The 20,734-nt window shown below is 38.9% G+C and overlaps 1 long non-coding RNA gene across 1 annotated transcript; it reads left to right on the top strand.

Moving 5' to 3' along the window:
• The first annotated feature begins 7,137 nt into the window (after nt 1-7,137).
• On the top strand, nt 7,138-10,653 carry LOC143721384 (uncharacterized). Its single transcript, XR_013196729.1, has 2 exons — nt 7,138-7,223; nt 10,393-10,653. It is a non-coding gene; the product is annotated as an uncharacterized LOC143721384 (long non-coding RNA).
• Nucleotides 10,654-20,734: the final 10,081 nt, after the last annotated feature.

The raw sequence follows: 20,734 nt of genomic DNA, 5'->3' as shown, positions 1-20,734 counted from the left end.
GCCAAGTGTTGTCTCAGAAAAGAGATAAAACTTAAGTCTGTCCTCTAAAGCATTCAAGATTTACGACAGTTTAAGTTGGAAATTACATTTTCAGGTCGATGTTCAAAAAGTGAATAAATGGATTATAAATGCAGCGTTAATATAATTTAGTGCCATAAAATCCCTTAAAAATACAAAATATTAAATAAAAAAACATTATCGAACTGAAACATAGTACATTAGAGTAACACTATGTAGTTTTTCAACCTTCATAATATATTTCCAAGACCCTTGTGATCCCTTGTACATCGACTTACAATAGGTTAAATGACACATCTGCCATAGCCTGACGTGGTCTGTATCGCTTTTACTGGCACTATGTAACTTCGGGTTTCGGGTAGTAACCAGAGCACAAAAAGAACTACAAAATTCAACTGCTTTACGGCATACATAGTTTTTCTTTGTTTGTGATGTCTTTCATAAAATCATGCATCATACTCTACCTTTTCTGTGGCCATTGTTGTAGACATATATATAGCTGGTTTGGCTCGTCATATTGCAACAGCTTATCAGCCACAATGTGTTGAGTGTGTTCTTTTGGATGCAACGAAACCCTGTAAATCTTGGCACTGACAAATGGTTGTGGCAAGTCTTAGACTCCACGCCTGTCAAGAGAAGTCAAGCAATTAATTAGCCTGATTCAAAAGCCTTCCTGTATCGTTTCCCCCCACCAAGCTTAACCAAGGCCCTGCTGCAAAATCACCTTACTGTGACATTGTAGTCTGAAGTAAACTTGGCTAGTTTTAATTAACACAATCCTAATTAAAAGTGAGAAGAGCCGCACCACTGATTCAAGCTGGGTGTCTAAATTAGACATGATAAGACAATGATGTGGAGAGACTGTCTCAAGCACTGCTATCTATACTTGTGGGCTCCATTTCAGTGCAGAGAGGGTAAAAAAAGCTATGTCAAAGAGGGGATCCTGTAAAGACACAGTAAACAATCCTCTGTCACTCGCCCATTTAGAGTCTTTTGTGCAGGCAGTCTGCTGCAGTTGGTTAATTTGCTAAAGTTGTGCGTGCCAAGTGAGTCTGCTAAAAGCTAATTGGTTATATTTTTCGCTAAATGTTACATATTTTGTGCATTCTGGATTTTTATAAATCTACTAAAGCAGTGGTTTTCATCCAGGTGGCCTCAGCAAACTTCCAACGGGGCCACAAGATGTGTTAAAAGCTGAAACTGTTTAAAAAAAAAAAAGGATCAACAATTGAATTAGGCAGCGTGTCCAAGTGTTTTTAGCCAGCTGAAAACGGCAGCGCTCTTCTGAAAACGTCTTGCTGTGGGCGCTTGAGAGCGCTTTATCATTGCAGCGTTTTTTTACAGTTGAGACACTATATGTGCTGATAAGGAATTTCCGCGGACAAGTAATGCGAGTTACAAAATCAGATTACTTTTTTTTTTCAAGTAACTAGTAGAGTAACGCATTACTTTTAAATTTAGATCAAAATATCTGAGCTACTTTTTTATTTGTGGAAAGAAAGTTACTTTGTTATCAAATTTAGTGACTGACAGCTCTCCTGTACCCATGTTGAGAGAAACCGTGAGTTAGTGCAGACTGCAGAGGCGTTTGTGTGCACTGTGTGTAAACGTGATGCTTCTTGTAGTTTTAGACTAAATTTGAACAGGCATGTACTCATCTCACTTGCACAAAAACAGATTCAGTATTTCTCAAAATGAAAAAAAAAAAAACCCAGTGAAATTCTGAATATTAGGCAAACCTGCAATAATTAAATTAGTTTAAAAAACACAAATATACCTTATGTACTTAATCTCACTTTATTAACCAATGTCTTTGCTGTTGACCTTTGGTGATCCCATTCAACCATAGGAATAAACAAAAAATGACTTTAGTTTAAAAGAAGTTCAGAACATAGGTTCGGGAGGAGACTAAACATTCAGTCCTGTCAATCATCATTGTGAGCGTACTATATAAGTAGCTGACACCACGTCATCCCATTGACAAAACTCTTCCAGCAGCCCTCCTCCTCCCCTTCTCCTCCAAGAAATTATCTCTATCCTCTTCTGCGCAATTTCATCTTGGGGGGGTTAACTCAGGTTAGAGCCTCCTCCAAGGACAACAAGCCAAGTTAGTTTAAAAATGAATGGGCAGAATGGGCAGGCGAACTAATGAACATCACATTAGTTTATTTTATTTATTTTTAATTGCTGAAGTGAGTGTTGAACTTTCTTCTCCTGCGTACTACTCTTCTGCGATCCAGAACTGCAGCACTGCTGAATAGTTTGTTTGAGCTGCACCCTCTACCGTACAGGCGTGATTTCGCATTTCCTTCAGCCTGAGACTTATTCATTTCACTGTTGGTGTGAAAGTGACTCTACATTTGCCAAAAATAGAACTTTCGTTGTTGTTGTGAGCCCATGTGAGAAAAAGTAACGCATATGTAACCAAATTACTTTCCATAAAAAGTAATTAAGTAACGCAATTAGTAACTTTTTAGGGAGTAAAATAATATTGTACTGCATTACTTTTAAAAGTAACTTTCCCCAACACTGTCTGCAGAAGTGTTACTAGTATCTGATTTCACAAATAGTTTGTTTCTGAATATTAAAATGTCGACACAATGTAACTCAATTGCTCTAGCACTAGTTTTGGATAAGGAGATGTGCTTGTTGTTGTCGTTTGTTACTGTTGTGCAAGCAGAATGTAAAGGTTAGTTGGTGTGGTATTTGTCCCGCCCCTCCTAGACTGTGACTGGATGGCTGGGTAAAAAGTGACAGTGATGAGCGCTGTGTTTTACCCAAACAAACAAACAAAGTGGAATATTCTTCAACTCTCGCCGACCCATAAAAACTGCTGAGTTTTTCAGCATTCCACATTAATTTCCACATTGCTCAAAATATCTTCCTTTGTGTTCAGCAGAACAAAGAGATTCATTATTAAATGGATTATAAATTACTTTCTGAACCTTTTCTTCTTCGTCATCTGTTCTACAACCATGTGTGACAATGTGAGGCAGTAAATGAGTATTCCATCCAAGTGGGTATAATTTACCATGTTAGCTAGATACAATATATTATGAAGCTCTAGAACTTTCAACAGCTTTTAAATTCTGTGTGTGATATACAATCTTACATTCCAAACACAATTTGCACATAAACTAGTATCTGCTTCCATGTCTCAACTGATTCAAGTTATAGAAGTTGAAAGATTAAAGTAGAAGTTTCCAAACTTATCTGTCCAAAATTTCGGCCCCAGATGAAGCCCCATGCTTCAGACCATCTGTTCTGTTCTACATAAAAACGGTTCCAACATCACACACTCCAATCTGAATGTTCGTGGCATTGGGTTTTTGAAATGTTATTTGAAGTACTGACTAGCAAGCCAACTTTGAGCAGAACTGTATATTTTGCATTGTGTTCAAAGTTAAATTATAATAGTGATTATTACTTTTGGACCTCTGAAATGTCTGGCCACAAAGTCTATGTTCCAATAATTTCTACAATAATTGGTCAAATATTGTGCCATCATTGATTTCTGATTTATCCATGTCTTAATGTTATGTTTACATAGACAGGAAGGAGCCATATGACTGCTAAGTGGGAGATTCTTTGCCAGCTGAAGATGCAGATTCAACACCCAAGACTCTGACTCTGTAAGACTACCTAGACCCTGTTGCTCTCTTTAACATCTGATATACCTGATATGCTAATTTCCCTTCATTTATGAAAACATATGCAGCTGAGAACCCCCCCCCCCCCCCCAAAAAAAACAAAAAAAACATGAATTATTCATTATCCTTGAAATATAGGAAAACCAGAACGAGTTTGTGTCTAATTTGAGAACCAGCAAGCTATAATTGTGCTGTGCTCAATTCATGCTTGCTCTAAAAACACAGGTGTGTTTCACCCTAACCACTAGGACATCCTCTAAGTACACTTTCCCATCAGACAGACTCATGTTCAGATGATTATTCCTATTTACGATAAACAACAATAAAGCTGCAGAGAAATTACTAGGCTTTATTGATATAGATGACATTTCATACAAGTTGGGACAAATAAATATAAGCTAACATCTGGAATATGTAAAGGTAACATGTCAACTTAAACTATATTTTTATGCCAAGTTAATATTCAACAACCTTGAGGTTTTATGTGCAGTATTTATCCCACATTTTTTGGTACAGGGGGGTAATTCCAGAAAGCAAGGCTAATTTACCATATACCCTGAACTCTCGGTTGATTAACTCAAAGGAGTTAGTTCAATCAACCTCCTATTGCTAACCTAGAGTTAATGCGCACACACAGCGAGTACATAAAGATATTTTCAATGGATCGCCGATTTCAGAAGTTACCAAGGAAACCCAGGGAGAAAAAAAGCGACAGGCTCGCGTGGAATCATCCACCGTGTCCCAAACCGTCTCAATGCACCCCTAGGTTGCGAGCCCACTCCACTCGGAGTCTAGCTTCTTCCTGGGCATTGGTACAGGGTGCCTCGCTGACAGCTGCACCAACGCCCAGTCCATATGTGTAACCTCCACATGTATACCTCCCTTCGTGGAGAATGTGGCTTCCGCAGCGTCTTCCTTTCCACCGAAAAGGCAAGCTTTCCCAGTGTTATCCAATTCTGACTGAGTGGGTCTTGCGGAACAGCAGTGACTTCCCTGGCCTAAGCCCTGCCCCATCTCCGCCTCCATAATGTGGGGGGATCAGAAGGCTTTTGTCTAGGCACTGGAAGGTGGCAGCATTAGTGGCATTTTAATGGGGATCCCAATCAGTGCGGTACGTCCGACTACGTCGAATGTGACCAAACTGAAAGGGAATGTCTCGGTTACGCGATGCGAGGTGGAGTGTGAGATGCAAATCTCGCATGCCAATGTTCATTGGATCGGTTTATCAATACTCGAAGATGACAGGCTCCCTAAGCGTGATGCCAATCAGTACGGTACGTCTGACTACGTCTCCATTCCCTCCTTCAGGGAACGAGGGTTACATACGTAACCGAGACGTAATCTTAGATGTCTGTTCCTAATGTCTGTTTTTTAGTATTAGTTTGAAAATATACACTGAGTACCTTATTGTTGTAATTGTCTTGCAGTTGCTGAGGGCCACATTGTATTATCGGACCCTCCTGCAACACCAAACTCTGTCACAGTTGTAAGTGATTATTGTCTTTAGGTCTCTGTTTGCTAGACCAAGCATCCTTACTTATTTGCACTGTAGGATGAAGATGAAGAGACCACCTCTGCTGTGACAGAAATCGAAAATGCGGTGAGGCCCACCGCAGGTATGATGCATATAATGCATTCCACCTTTTTTAGATAAGATAATAAACAATGTCATTTTACAGAATATGGCTGGGCATTTACATGCAGATTAGGGTCCATCTACCTCAATGCAGAATTTTAGCAGTGTAAGAAATTTTCTGCAGTTGTCCTTCCTCATTTAAATATTTGATCTGTGTTTGTATTACTGTCACGGTGTGGTGTAAGCAGAAGAAGACGAAGAGGCAAAAAGCTCCAATACAAAATTTTACTAATAATATAAATCCAAAGGGTACAGACAGGCAGGATGAACACACACACTTACTATAACTGACTAAGTAGAACGGACAGAGACTGACTGAACAGAAAGGAACTAAATACAATGGTGAACAATGAAGACAGCAGCTGAAGATTGTGAGTGATGATGAATGCTGGCAGGTGCGGGTAATGGTGAAGGAGGAGCAGGTGTGGGCCAAGCATGACAGTGACGATGTCAGTGATAGAGACGATGACAGTGACAGTGACGATGATCATAGGGTGGTGACTATGACGATGATCATAGGGTGGTGACTGTGACAGAACTCCCTGGCGTCCTGGAATCCACCCCCGGAGGATCACCAGGGACCGATGACTCCAGGACGGTACCGGCAGTTCGGGAGAGCAGGGCGAAGCAGGTAGTGCTGATGGCCAGGACTGAGCAGGCTGTGTTGATGGCCAGGACGGAGACGGACCTTCGGGCAGCCATGGCGTAGACGACCCTTTGGGCGGCCATGGCGGAGAAGTCCCTTTGGGCGGCCATGGCGGAGAAGACCCTTTGGGGGCCATAGCGGAGACGGTCTGTCAGTAGAGGACGCATAATGCAGTTCTAGCTCTTCATGGATGCAGTTCTAGCTCTGCTGAGGCTTCAGGGTATCAGGGTGCTAAATTATATCGACCACTGGCTTATTATAGCCCAGTCACAAAAGCTGGCATTTCGGCATCGAGAGCCTGGGGTTGAGACTCAAAAAAAAACGTTTCACTGAAAGGATACGGGTTATTTCCAGGATTTCAGTCCTGTCAAATTAGTAGTGATATTGGTAGTATCACTACTAATTTAATGTTCATCTGTTATAATGGCGAATATATCGGATGTGTGTCTAACGTTACCTCTGAGTGCAGGTGAGGTCACATTCGAGCAGCATTCCGTGCAGTTGGAGCTGGAGTCTGTGGAGAAGCAGATCCGTGGTCTGCTAGAGAGGCAAGCCGAGCTGCGAGATCGGCGTTCAGCGCTTGAAACATCACGCGCCGATGCTCAAAAGTCAGTGGTTAGTAACTTTTTGACTTCGTCTACTCCGTGTGCTTCTCTGCACAGGACGCAAGCACCCAGGACGCGATCATCTCTGGCTTCATTCACTCCGGCACCGACACAACACCATGGGCCCTGGGTGATTCCTCAGCGGAAGACACGAGCCAGGACCAGACCAAGAACCTCGCCGCCTCTCCCGGTCTTCGAGATCTCCACTGTGCTACCTCAGGTAAGGGTAAGGTGCGCACTCACTGCTTTCCTGGTGCTCGTGTTCTAGATGTCGCTGCACATGTTCCCGAGATCCTGAACGGTGATGAGCGCATCGGAGCTGTTGTGCTGCAAGCGGGAGTGAACGACATCAGGCTGCGGCAGACGGGGGTTCTGAAGAAGGACTGCAGGAGCCTGATCGAGACGGTACGCAGCAAATCGCCTGAAGCAACGATCATAGTGTCTGGACCGCTTCCCACGTACCAGGACAGGAAAGGTTCAGTAGATTATTTACACTAAATGAATGGTTAATGTCATTGTGTAATGAACAGAAACTGCTCTTTGTAGAAAATTGGGATCTGTTCTGGGAGCGACCTAGGCTCTTCCGTGCTGATGGCCTGCACCCCAGCAGAATCGGAGCAGCTCTTCTGTCGGAGAACATCTCCAAGACGTTACACACCATATGACTAGTAAGTCAAAGTCCAAATCACAGTCTTTGCTGTCCTAACTTAATTGATATAAGTAGTGTAGTGTAACATTATATAGAAACTGTGTCTATCCCTCGTTTAGTGAGGCCAAACAATAAATCTACTGTAGGATCTAGGAAAAATCTTATTGTAAATAAACCAGAAAATCTCAATATCAGTGAACAAAAACAATTTCTAAAGCTAGGTCTTCTAAACATTAGATTGCTCACACCTAAGGCGGTTATTGTAAATGAAATGGTCACAGATAATAGTTTCGATGTATTCTGCCTTACTGAAACCTAGCTTAAACCAAATGATTATTTCAGTCTAAATGAGTCCACTCCACCAGGATACTGTTATAAGCATGAGCCCCGTCTGATCGGTCGTGGCGGCGGTGTTGCAACAATCTATAGAGATATTCTAAATGTTACTCAGAAAACAGGTCACAGGTTTAATTCGTTTGAAGGACTTGTGCTAAATGTTACGCTCTTAGATGTAAGAAAGAAATCCCTATTATCTCTTGCCTTGGCTACTGTATATAGACCTCCAGGGCCCTATGCTGATTTCCTAAAAGAGTTTGCAGACTTTATCTCAGATCTATTGGTCAATGTCGATAAAGCAATAATTGTTGGAGATTTTAACATACACGTAGATAACACAAATGATGCGTTAGGGGCTGAATTTACAGATTTATTAAACTCCTTTGGGGTCAAGCAAAACGTCAGTGGTCCCACTCATCGTCTAAATCATACACTAGATTTAATTATATCATAGGGAACCAACCCAACCGATATAGATATTGTACCGCAAAGTGATGATGTCACTGATCATTACATGATAACTTGCATAATACGTACTGCTGAAATTTGTCATGTTGCGCCACGTTATCGACCAGGCAGAACAATCCTTCCAACCACTATAGATAGATTCTCAAATAGCTTACCTAATCTATCTCAGCTGCTCAGTGAACCCAAACAAACAGATGAACTAGAGGAAATGACTAGCAGTTCGAGCACCATTTTCCCTAGTACACTAGAAATTGTTGCACCAATTAGATTAAAAAAAGGTTAGAGAGAAAACTAAAGCACCATGGTACAACAGTGCTACGCATGTTATCAAGAGAGAAACTCGTAACTTAGAAACAAACTAATTTAGAAGTCTTTAGAATCGCGTGGAAAGACAGTATGTCATGTTATAAAAAGGCTCTAAAAGCAGCCAGGGCTGAGCATCTCCACAAACTAATAGAAAATAACCAAAATAATCCAAGGTTTTTATTCAACACCGTAGCTAGACTAACAAATAAACAAACAAAATATTCAAGAGCAAAATATTCCGTTACAGTATAGTAGTAATGATTTTATGAATTTCTTCAATGAGAAAATAGAAAGCATCAGAAACACAATTGTAAATTTACAATCTTTTATGGTGCCTTATGATTCAACCTCAATTATCGCCCCTCAAGAACAACTACACCGCTTTACAACTATAGGACAGGAAGAGCTAAATAAACTTATCATTGCATCTAAACCAACAACATGTTTATTAGATTCAATACCCACTAAACTACTGAAAGAAGTGTTACCTGTAGTGGAAGAGCCTCTTCTCAAAATTATTAACTCGTCTTTATCTTTAGGTCATGTTCCAAGAATATTCAAACTGGCAATAATAAAACCTCTCATTAAGAAACCGCAATTAGATCCAAATAACTTAGCAAATTACAGACCCATTTCAAATATTCCATTTTTGTCTAAAATTCTAGAAAAAGTTGTGTCCGCTCAATTGTGCTCTTTCTTGCAAGAAAATGATATCTATGAAAAATTTCGGTCAGGATTCAGACCGCATCATAGCACAGAAACTGCGCTAGTTAAAATTACAAATGATTTACTTTTAGCTTCTGACCAAGGCTGTATCTCAATACTAGTTCTACTCGATCTTAGCGCTGCGTTCGACACTAGTGTAGTTTTGTAGTCAATCCAAGAGTATTTTATGATCTATAGTGTTCAGGGACAAGCATTAAGCTGGTTTAGATCGTACTTATCAGACCATTATCATTTTGTCTGTTTAAATGGGGAAAAATAACGTCAGTAGACTATGGAGTGCCGCAAGGATCAGTGTTAGGCCCTCTGCTATTCTCAATATATATGGTGCCACTTGGTAATATTATAAGAAAACATGGAATTAATTTCCACTGTTATGCTGATGACACTCAATTATACATTTCATCACGACCAGATGAAAACACTAACTCATCTAAATTGACGGAGTGTCTCAAAGATATAAAATGCTGGATGACGTGTAATTTCCTGCTATTAAATTCAGATAGAACGGAGGTATTACTAATTGGTCCAAAAAACTACCCACAAAACCTTGTACAATACAACTTTAATTTAGAAGGATGTCCTGTTACTTTATCCACTACAGTAAAAGACCTGGGTGTTATACTAGACCGCAACTTGTCTTTCAAAAATCATATTTCATATGTTACAAGAACAGCCTTTTTCCACCTTAGAAACATTGCTAAGCTACGTAACATGCTATCTGTTTCTGATGCAGAAAAGTTAGTTCATGCATTCATGACCTCAAGACTAGATTACTGTAATGCTTTATTAGCTGGCTGTCCTGCATCCTCAATAAACAAGCTACAGTTAGTGCAAAATGCAGCTGCTAGAGTTCTTACTAGGTCAAGAAAATATGATCATATAACACCAATTTTATCATCTCTACACTGGTTTACCTATTAAGTTCCGTATCAATTACAAAGTATTACTACTGACCTATAAAGCCCTAAATGGTCTAGCTCCTGTGTATTTAATGGACCTTCTATCGCCCTACAATCCATCACGTTCTTTAAGATCACTAAATTCGAGGCTTTCAGTCATTCATTAGGTTATCTAAGTCCACTAACGGAGGGAGGGCGTTCTCGCATTTAGCTCCTAAACTCTAGAACAGCCTTCCTGATATTGTTCGAGGCTCAGACTCGCTGTCCCACTTTAAAACTAGATTAAAGACGCATCTCTTTAGCCAAGCATTCACCTAATGCTAACCTTTTATACCACCGTTGAATCAGATCGAATGCATTAATATTATGAACAGCAGCTATGCTAATTATTTCCCATCTGCTTTTCTGCTGTTATCTCGGGACGCTAGTCCCGAGGTAAAAAGCGTTCGTCAGCTCCAGTTTGTATCCAGCCTCTCACGGAAACTTCAGATCCCCCAACACCTGCGATGAGATGACTAAACGCCTGTGAAGAGACGACTCGACGCCTGTGAAGAGACGACTCAACGCCGGCGATATGTTATGCCCTAAATTACTACATGATTAACTAACTGTATTTTTTCTATGTACATTTCTGAAATGCACTTTCTGTAAAGCTGCTTTGAAACAATATGTATTGTGAAAAGCGCTATACAAGTAAATTTGAATTGAATTGAATGTTGGCACCCACCAGGTGCCCAGTTTGCTTTCAACTTTGGCCGTGAGGGCTCATTCAACCAGAGGCATGGCATCCTCTAGAGCAGTGGTTCCCAAACCTGTCCTGGAGTACCCCAACACTGCATGTTTTCTTTGTCTCCCTAATCAAACACACCTGATTCAACTCATCACATGGGTTAATGAGCTGATGGAGAATATTCTGCAAACAGATGATCGATCAACTTGACCCAATTTTCTCAGTGCAATATTTAAATTAAAAAGTTACATGGTTAATCAGAAAAATAATGATTATGCTTACAATTACTGCCTATTTATCCTGTTTTTGTTGTTGTTGTTGTTTGCTTCATTGAGCATCGTGATTACATGCTCAAACACATAAAAGCAATGGCCAATCAGATGCATTTAATTAGTCACTGTGCAGAAGAATTTAGCTCAAAGCTCCAATAAACAATATTTCGTTGTGCAGTGTATACAGAGATTAATACAGATTAACACTCAACTGCTGTATAAAATATGTATAAAATAAACAGTGTCTTTTATAAAAACAGACTTTTAGAGCTTTTCCCTCAATTAATTATGTGCTCTTAATGTTGTTCTGAAATAGACCGAACTGTAAGCATATTTTGATATGCATTGTCAGACAGAGAAGATGTGAGGTGGGGCCTCCATGCACTTTTTACCCCTGTATGCCACCACCGCCTCTGAGTTATACACCGGGAGTATACATCCAGAGTAGGTCTGCAGCGAAATCACAGATATTCATTTAACTGATATTAAGTGCTCCTGTCTGACCATTTTTCAGAACAGGTATTACTTACATGAATCATCCACGCCGCATAACGATCTTTGAGGTTAAACAGCACAGAGGGCTTGTTGAGGTGGGTCATCATGACCATGTCCTAAATTTCATCATACTTGGGTGGATTCATTGGGTGACATTCCTCATCCTTCACTGTCACTGTCTACAGAGAAAAAGTCATGTAACTGTAGTCTTCAAGCAGTCACTGTAAAATGCCATTTCTTCGCATTCTGAATAGAATGGGTTGCAGTGTAATGCCGTTTAAAGACTCTTCAATCAAAACCGATTTCATGGCATCTCACCTCCCCAGTTTCAGTCTGGACTGTAGTTTTGCCTCCTTCCTTGTTTCGAATGATGCCTTTTATATACAGTTCTTTGGCATCAGGAACAAAACAGGCTGTCTTGGCATCAAAAGGCCGAGCTTCAATTCTCTCCTTCTCGGGTTTGCGGAGGTAGATTGCAGCTGGACCGTATTGGGCCATTTCTGTTTACCAGGTTTTAGGTTTTAGGTCATTTCCTTGATTTAAATTTTTTATTCTTTTTTTAAATTAAAAATAACATCATAAAGTATGATATTTTGTTTTACTTTGAGCAATTCTGGAGCTATAATTGACTCTTCTTAGAAGCATATAAAACAAAACAGCTCCTTGGAAAAAATGAAATGTACCTAATATTGTAGTAGTTATAAACAAAGGTTTATTTTAGTTCAGATTAGTTTGAGGGCAGCAATTGTATTCATAATGTCAAAATAAAACCGACGTAATGTTACTTGAAGGCATTATAGCCTACTATTCCTGCCAAACTTCCATGGTTGCAGTTAGTGTTACTACAGTAAATCCATGGTGAATGTTGCTGATCTGTGGACACTGGATAGTTCATTCATGGCACAATGTTTCTTCCTGGTTTCCACGTCAGTGCTGTTTGATCCGTTAATAACGGAGAAATGTGAATGTTTCTCACTAGATCTCGCAGCGATTTTATTACTTCTGTGGCAAATTCAAATGCTTCCTTTACTGGATCTCTTATTAGCGCTGTATAGTATCAGTGTCGCTTGATCAAGATCGGCTCGCGCTGCTTTGGTCCAAACTGATAAACGGTCCGTCAACCACACAATAACGAGCAGTTTCGTTCCGCTTGCATTATGTTTGCCATTTGATGTTGGGCAATGTTGTGGTGGCTCCGGGGGATTATGAGCGCGCTTACCACGCCAACGCGCCTACATTTGAAATAACGAAATTTTGGTGGGCAGGAAAAATGGCTTACTCCCCCCTCCCTCCCCTAAAGAAAACTCCCCGGTTCTACACGATTCACGTAAATGACCCAATTGACCAAGAAAACGGCGATTGTCGCCGAAAAGCGACAAGTTTGCAGGTGTGGTAAATGGAAATGTATAAAATCTTAGCTGAAAATTTTTTAAAGATGAAAATTATATCAACGTTTAAGTTTTATCATATAATCAACCACCTTGACATACAAATTCCTGTCAAATGTAGGTCAGTTTTTTAATCCACTCACGTCCTTTATTACAGAGTATAGAATTAAATAGCAAATTCACTCTTTTGAATTAAGTAGCAAAAGAGTAGGCCTACTTATTACGAAAATAATATACTTCATAAGAATATACTTAAGTGTGAACTGGGTGTTATGTTTTTAGACATATATTTGCATGTTATTTAAATGTATTATAGTTTAAATTTATATTCAATGCACTTACTTTTTGACCCACTTTATTATTAATCTTATGTAATTTCATAATTACTTCTGTCTTTAAAATATGGTTAAAATGTACTTTCAAATGTAATGACAAGCATTATGGTAAACTAAAATTTACATTAATATAAATTCTAAACATGTATTTAAAATGTATTAACTTTGAATGTAATATTGACTTACACACTTAGGGCCCTATCTTGCACCCGGCGCAAATGACTTTGTACACTGACGCATGTATCATTCGTATTTTGCACCCGCGCAAAGCGGACTTTTCCCTCCACAGATGCACGCCGGCAAACTAGGGAATGAACTTGCGCTCCCTGGGCGGTTCTGTGCAAAAAAGGAGGCATGTTCCGGCGCAAACAATCCCTGGTGCTATTTTGCAGTTCCAGAAAACAATTGCGCCACTGACCAGAAAAAAACTAGTCTAAAGTCATTGGCGCGTTGCGCATACATTCAGATGCTATTTTAAGCCCACATGCTTGGCCATAATACAGAGTGTGAACAACGCGCATACACTGTAGATGATTCTCTCATCTACACAGATGAATTTTCCTTTTTGTAAATGATACATTATTATAAGGAAAAATATTAAAACACGAGGGAAATCATTGCTGTGTCCATGACGAAAAATAGGCATAAAGCTTACACATTTATCCAAATTATTATATGCATCTTTAACCGAAGCTAATTTGGGTGGGTTTGCCCCAAACCCAATATCACTTCTCTTTCTTTTAAGGCCCTGAAGAGAACATTGATCTCCTCGGCTGAGAACCGACTCCGTAAATGCGCTGTTATAATAGTATTGTTCATCATGCTCTTAAAGGGAATGTGATATAAAGCTCTTATTGGTTTGCTTCCCTTTACGCCCAAACCACACCTATAAATAATGAAGCTACATCGTACCAACCCCTTTTAGATTTGCGTCGAGCACAAGAGTCATTTATCCCGCCAGTTAAATAGCAACAGCGCCAAGATCCGCCAACAAAGTTACTTGCGCTTTGCGCTTGACACTTGCGTTTTAGATCGTTAAAATAGGGCCCTTGTTGTGCTTTAGTGTGTCACACATCAAAATAAGTGCATGTCTTTAAAGCATAACAGAAGATTATTAAATTAAATCATCTAAAATGTACTTTGAAGTACAAAATTGACATTATTACAAAACACAATTTTTTATAGTGTACTTAAGTGTGTTAAACTTTGTCATTTATGTGTACTCTCTTGAAGTACACTTAAATGGCCTTTTATTTAATTAATATTATATTTTATGAAAGTACAGTTTGATGTCCATTTTAAAAGTTTCTAATTGTGTTTATTTGTCTACTAAAAATAGGTTTACATGCAACCAAGGTCAAAAAACAAATTCTCACTGTGTCTGAAAACAGTTTGTTCGAAGATTCAATCTCTCTAAACCCTTTCTTTCTGAGAGCCTACTCTGCTCTGATTGGTCAGACGGGCTAGTTTGTTGTGATTGGTCTACCATTTACAGTGCGTGTTGGAAAACAAAACACCTATAGAGTGCTACTGTCAGGTTCCGGAAGTAAAAAGTTCATTCATTTTCTCCATAGGAAAATAGATTTTTAACAATAACTGTAAAAGACAGCCTAGGTTGTTATATCAATAGTATTTGCGTCTTTAAAACTTAGTTTTAAAATAATCCTGTTTATTAACAGCAGAATTTGTGGTGAAAAACTACATTACCCATGATGCTGTACATACTTAATTCAGACTGGGGAAAGAGATTGAAGAGAATGGGGGTTATGCGCAACACAATACTGTATTATTTAAAACAGGTTGAATCACTTCCGGATCAGGTCTTTTGTATGTGATTTGTTAAATATAGCTGTTTTACTCAAGATGCCTTCAAAAGAGCTACGAATGATGAGCATAACTGATGTCCATAGCATATGCAGATTGATATCTCAAAGTTTTTATTTTTCCTCTTCTCACTAACAATTGGATATTAAAATTGAATAATACACCAACAATAAAAGTAACTAGCTAGATTAGCTGATCACCTTTAAAGTCCATAGATATCCCCATAAGTTCCTAACACTTTCTCCGACAGGCAGATGTGATGAGACCAGTTTTACTGTTTGTTCATGTGACATTCGACATAAACCCTATTGTTTCGGTTTAAAGGTGAAATGTTTGGAAGGAGACATGTTTGGGAATAATCATTATTTGTCAGAATATTATTTGGTGAACAGAAATAACACCTTGAAAGGAAGAATGAAAAAGGACAGCATATAGACATATGTAGAAATCCATAGTCTGCCTTCTGATCATTGAGGTGATCTCTGATGCATGACATTCGAGAAATAGCCACATGAGAATGAGCTCTGATGCTGTTTAACATGTTCAGAAGCCAGGACTTTGTTGATGTCACGTGAGTGTGTTTTTGACATAGGATGCCAAAAGGATACTGTGACAGATGGTTGAGGAACCAGCAGCGCTGTTACGGAGAATTGAACAAAAATCAAGGAAATTGGTGCTAACTGAAAAGAAACATTTATTTATTTTCTTTCTTTTTTTTTGCACATTGATCTGTGCATCAGTTTGACTTTCTATAAAGTTTTAAAAAATTGTCAGACTAATAGATCTCATCTTCTTTGTTATCCATTAGGTTCATTTAGGTCATAAATTTAGACATGTTTGATAATTTGGAGTAATTTATTTGTGCATTCTATTGTTGAATCAATACCTCTCACATTTGTGATTGTAATGTTCCTTGCAGAGGATCAGAACACCCAAAGTAAAGGTTAGATTCCAAAGCGTCTAATTGATCTGCTTTAAAGGGGTGGTAAAACATTTTTTCAAAGGCTTGATTGTGTTTGTGGGGTGCACTAAAACATGTGTTCATGCTTCGTCTTTAAAAAAATTGCATTCTTTTTCATATATTTTACCTTTATTCTACACTGCTCTGCCCCTCCTTGTAAAAACGGTCTGATGGTTTCCGGGTTCTATGAAGCCAGTCCCTCAAAAATACGCAATGGGCTCAGATTGGTTAGCTGGCCCAGTGTGTTGTGATTCGCTAACCGACTAGTGCACGTTTTCCGGAAACGTCACGCCCCGTACCTTTACCGGTAGCCAGTTTGTGCTTTGGTGTATTATAAACGATGGCGCCAATAAAACCATACCAATTTGAGCCCGAATAAGACCCAGAGTAGGGATGGGCATGATTAATCGACGATCGATTATTGATCATTAAGAATTTCGTCGATCACGTTAATTTCTTATCGATTATCATTAAACTAATGCTGCTGCGTTGCGTAGTGTGAGTGGAAAGTGAACGTGTTCCCCGGGCTGGTTGGTCAAGTTAGCGCGGAGGTACCTGTGCATCCCGGCAACGTCAGTCCCCTCAGAGCGGGTGTTTTCAGCGGCTGGACTGAAGCCTTGTTTACACTCGACGCGTCCGCACGAGCGCGAAGGTGAGCGCGGCAAAAATGACGTCATTGCGGTATTCGGTGTTTCACAGGCGAGCGCGTCGAGTATAAACGCCTCGTCTGTTTGGGGAGGTGCGCGCGCAGTCTGTGGAGACTCGCGCTGCAGAGCCAGGCGAAAGTTTAAACGAGGCTTGACGGTCAGGTTGCGGTCGCGTCTGACCTCAGATCATGTCATCAACATGCTTATCTTTCTCAACAAAAATCAGTAGACTGGTGTAGAAGTTGTATGTGAGTTACTAGTTATTTTTTATGAGGCTTTGTTAAGTAGCCTAGCCGAATTGATTGTTACAGTATGTAGGCTAATTAATTTCTCTCACCCTCTTTCTCGACTCCGTTCTTGGATAGTTTTGAGTTACATTTTGACAAAACCTGTCAGATCTAAGTATTATTATGTTTTTGGTTAAGTTATTGTTTAACATGATTTTTTTTATTATTTATTATTTTGGAACAAACGAGGGTCTCTGTTTAAGAACGCCAACTCGCAGCTGCAGGTTCCGTTGCTTTCGAGCACCGCAGCGCATATATCTTCAAGTTTAGCCTAACCGAACGTCCAGTTTTACTGCCACAAGTTGATCATCTTGTAATAAAGACCTAATCGAGGAAAAACGCGCTGTATTTTTGTATTTTCATTGCATTTTTAATTTATAAAAATAAATAATAAATTTGAATATAAAAATATGAATGATTAATCGATAGTCGATCGTTAATTCTCCCGACGATCGACTAAGAAAATTTAATCGAATGCCCATCCCTAACCCAGAGAATGTTAGTAAAGATGATCGAGCAGAACCTGTTCAAGAACGGCTGTTAAACGATTGTACTAATTATTATAGTATTACAAAAAAATAAGCTTCATAAACAAGAATTTCATATAATCGTTCAAACAAATTATACTACAGTCCTCAAAGGGATTTTTTTTTTTAGTAAAGAAGTCAGATCTATAGTGATTGTTTCTGACTGTATGTCACCGTTACTTTTGTATTTTTAGAACGATTGTAGCCAAATATCTTTCGACAGAACTATTAACCCAAAACGAACACTAAACATTGGATTTACTGCAGTAGCCAAATCAAATACAGAACCATGTTTAGCATGCCTGTAGATAAACAAGTGATAAACAATACATAAAAGCTCTAATCAAAGAATAATTTACTCTAATTCCAAGTTCGCTGTTGAGATTTTAAAAAAGTTTGTAACGTTAGGTGTTTGTCGGATAACGTTAAGTATGAATTAGCATTTAACAAGCTGGTTTGCAGAGCCAAACAGCAGTCATTTGTTTACTTCCTTGCTACAACTTCAATTAACAATACGAACTATTGCAGGAAAACACACAGACGAAAAATAAATCATACCTACAGATTGTGGCCCGTAAACAACAGCTTCTGTTTTTAAAGTTGGAAGTTTCAGCACAAGCCGTTGTGCGAATCCTGCATTGAACTCGCCAAGATTGTGGAAGCTTTCCTCCTAAAATGTGCAGCACAAAGAGCGAGATTTGGGTAATAATTAACCATTGATCCCTAACTCCCGCGACCCTAGGAAGGCTGAACAAAGTGGACCTGTAATCCGGGCACTGATGAAAATAACAGCGTTTCGACGACTTTGCAACAACACTCCTATACCACAATAACTCTTCTCCAACGCAATATAAAATGGCCTCGCCCCCCTTATTTAGTATTCTCGGAGGAGGGGTTTATTGGGGTTTACTGACGTCAGCAACCCTGGAGGAATGTCGTGTAGTCCAAAACCGGCTGTTTGCTGAAGTCCTTAGAAATTGATTTCTTTAAAAGCAAATATCTCCGTTTGCTTTGAACTTTGAGCACTGTAACTTTGCAGATGTTGTTTATGCTCAAACAGCAACATTACACACTAGCTAAAGTTAGAAAAGTGAAATCGTGTTTTTACACCCCTTTAAGCATGAGTGCAGCAAATGACCTATATGAGAGCTGTGACCACTTGCAAGATGTCCAAGGTAGAGCCCGACTGATATGGATTTTTGGGGGCCGATGCTGATACCGATAAAAAAAAGCCTGATACCGATATATCGGCCGATATTATTTATGTGTACAGTAGCAATATTATTTATGTGTATTATAGTACAGTACCAGTCAAAAGTTTGGACACACTTTCCTATTGGTGTGTAAACTTTTGATGGGTACTGTATAGAATACACAGTATTTAAACAGAATAAATATATAAAGGTTTTGCAATGATCACTCAAATGTGGTGATCAAACACTTGTGTGACAAAGATATGTAATGGAGGCAGGGGGAATGATAGAAGATGATACATTTGAGCTGTAACCAAACTAGTTTGCATTGCATGTTATATTATATTATATTCTAAATACTGTTGCATAATCTTCACTAACGACTTCGTCTTTTAATTTAGTCACGTTATATAAAACAACTTGTATCCATAAATATATCAAAAGTGTCACTGACATTATCTTCTATTTTTAGTCTTAATTCCTCTAATTTCTACCAGTGGAGGATTAACTATATTATAATAATTACATAATGTAGAGACTTTTATACTATTTTAAATAAGTAGTAAGCAAAATTTACCTACTAAACGTGAAACTAGGCTACTCTTAATGCAAAATGGCCCTATATAAAGTGTTATAATTATATAAATTATTGGAATATTGCTTGATGTTGTAACGTAGCGTTATAGGCAGAATGAGCTTTACCACAGTTTACTGTCGGAGATTTGTCGCTCGCGCCATGCATTTTAGTCAATGTTTAATCAATCAATTGCCTAGATTTAATAAATAAGAAGTAAATATAGCAGACAATATAATCAGAACTTCTCAGCTGCGCACTTGCAATAGTCACAAGCTCACACAATACGTGACAGAGGCTGGCAGCAGAGAAATCAATTCAGTGAATTACACTGCGCAAATCAAAAGTAATAGTCTAAAACCCACTGGATGAAGAAGGGTTGGCTCTAAACAGAACATATAATATTAATTTTATTTTATTCTTCGTGTTCGCATTTATGAGGAAAAAACAGACGTGACAAGCTCCGAAAGCGGCACTAAAGTGCTTTAAATATTTCACATAGACCTCGAAAAGAGAGCATAAAGCCTTTCATTAAAGTCAATTTCGTTTTGTATTAATTATATCTTAATTTTAATCAGTTTCATCAACCAAATGCCTGGATTTAATAAATAAGAAGTAAATATAACAGACAATAGATAATCTCGAAACGGAGGCGCAGGCGAGTGAACTGCCTCATAAATGAACTGAAACTCAGCGTATAGACCTGAGAAATATATCTATTAAAATGTCTACTTTTAAACAGAAATCAAAACGAAAGACAAACCGCTCTCTGCTTATGTAATCCTTCTGAAATGTGCATTTCTCTCTGGCGCGTTCAAAGATCGCGAGTCCGCATCCTCAACTTCATCTTTGCAGCCAACAATGACTGAAAACACGTGTTTTTAATAAACAATTAAAATGTCTCCTTGCTATATTTGATGTATTCATATCAGCTTTTGCCAGTTCATTGTGACAGCTTTTAGGTGCTTTTTTGGCAGCGCCACCCTTACATGAATCACCCTTACATGAATTTATATTAATTTATCGGCCATTATAAATACCGATACCGATAGTTGCTCGCCGACATATCGGTCGGGCTCTAGTCCAAGGCATTATGAACACAGTCTATCACAGTATTACTAGCAATCATCTCAACACTCAAAAACTCAAATTAACGTTACCAATTCTTATAGCATCATCAACATACAGGATTTATATTTACATACAGCATAGAATAAGATTTAAATAGGTGTATAGGTAGGTGTGTGTGTGTGTGTGTGTGTGTGTGTGTGTGTGTGTGTGTGTATATATATATATATATATATATATATATATATATATATATATATATATATATATATATATATATACTTATATACTTTTGCTAGGGCTGGGCGATAAATCGATTTTATCGATTAACTCGAATGTGTAGTTTACGCCGATTTTTTTTAATGAAAATCGGTTTTCTCTTTAGCAACCGCCGACGCTCCCATCTGGGCTCCCGTAGTTCCGACCGGGCTCAGCGCTTGCCATGATAGAGATACACAAACAACATGGCAAATGAGCAGGGCCGCGGCAGCAGA

The sequence above is a fragment of the Siphateles boraxobius genome, unplaced genomic scaffold, assembly GCF_051911475.1.
Source record: "Siphateles boraxobius isolate OS27281-9 unplaced genomic scaffold, OSU_SipBor_1 66, whole genome shotgun sequence".
Classification (NCBI taxonomy): domain Eukaryota; kingdom Metazoa; phylum Chordata; class Actinopteri; order Cypriniformes; family Leuciscidae; genus Siphateles; species Siphateles boraxobius.
Note: the sequence above shows the minus strand (reverse complement) of the source record. Positions and strands in the feature narration are given on the sequence as shown.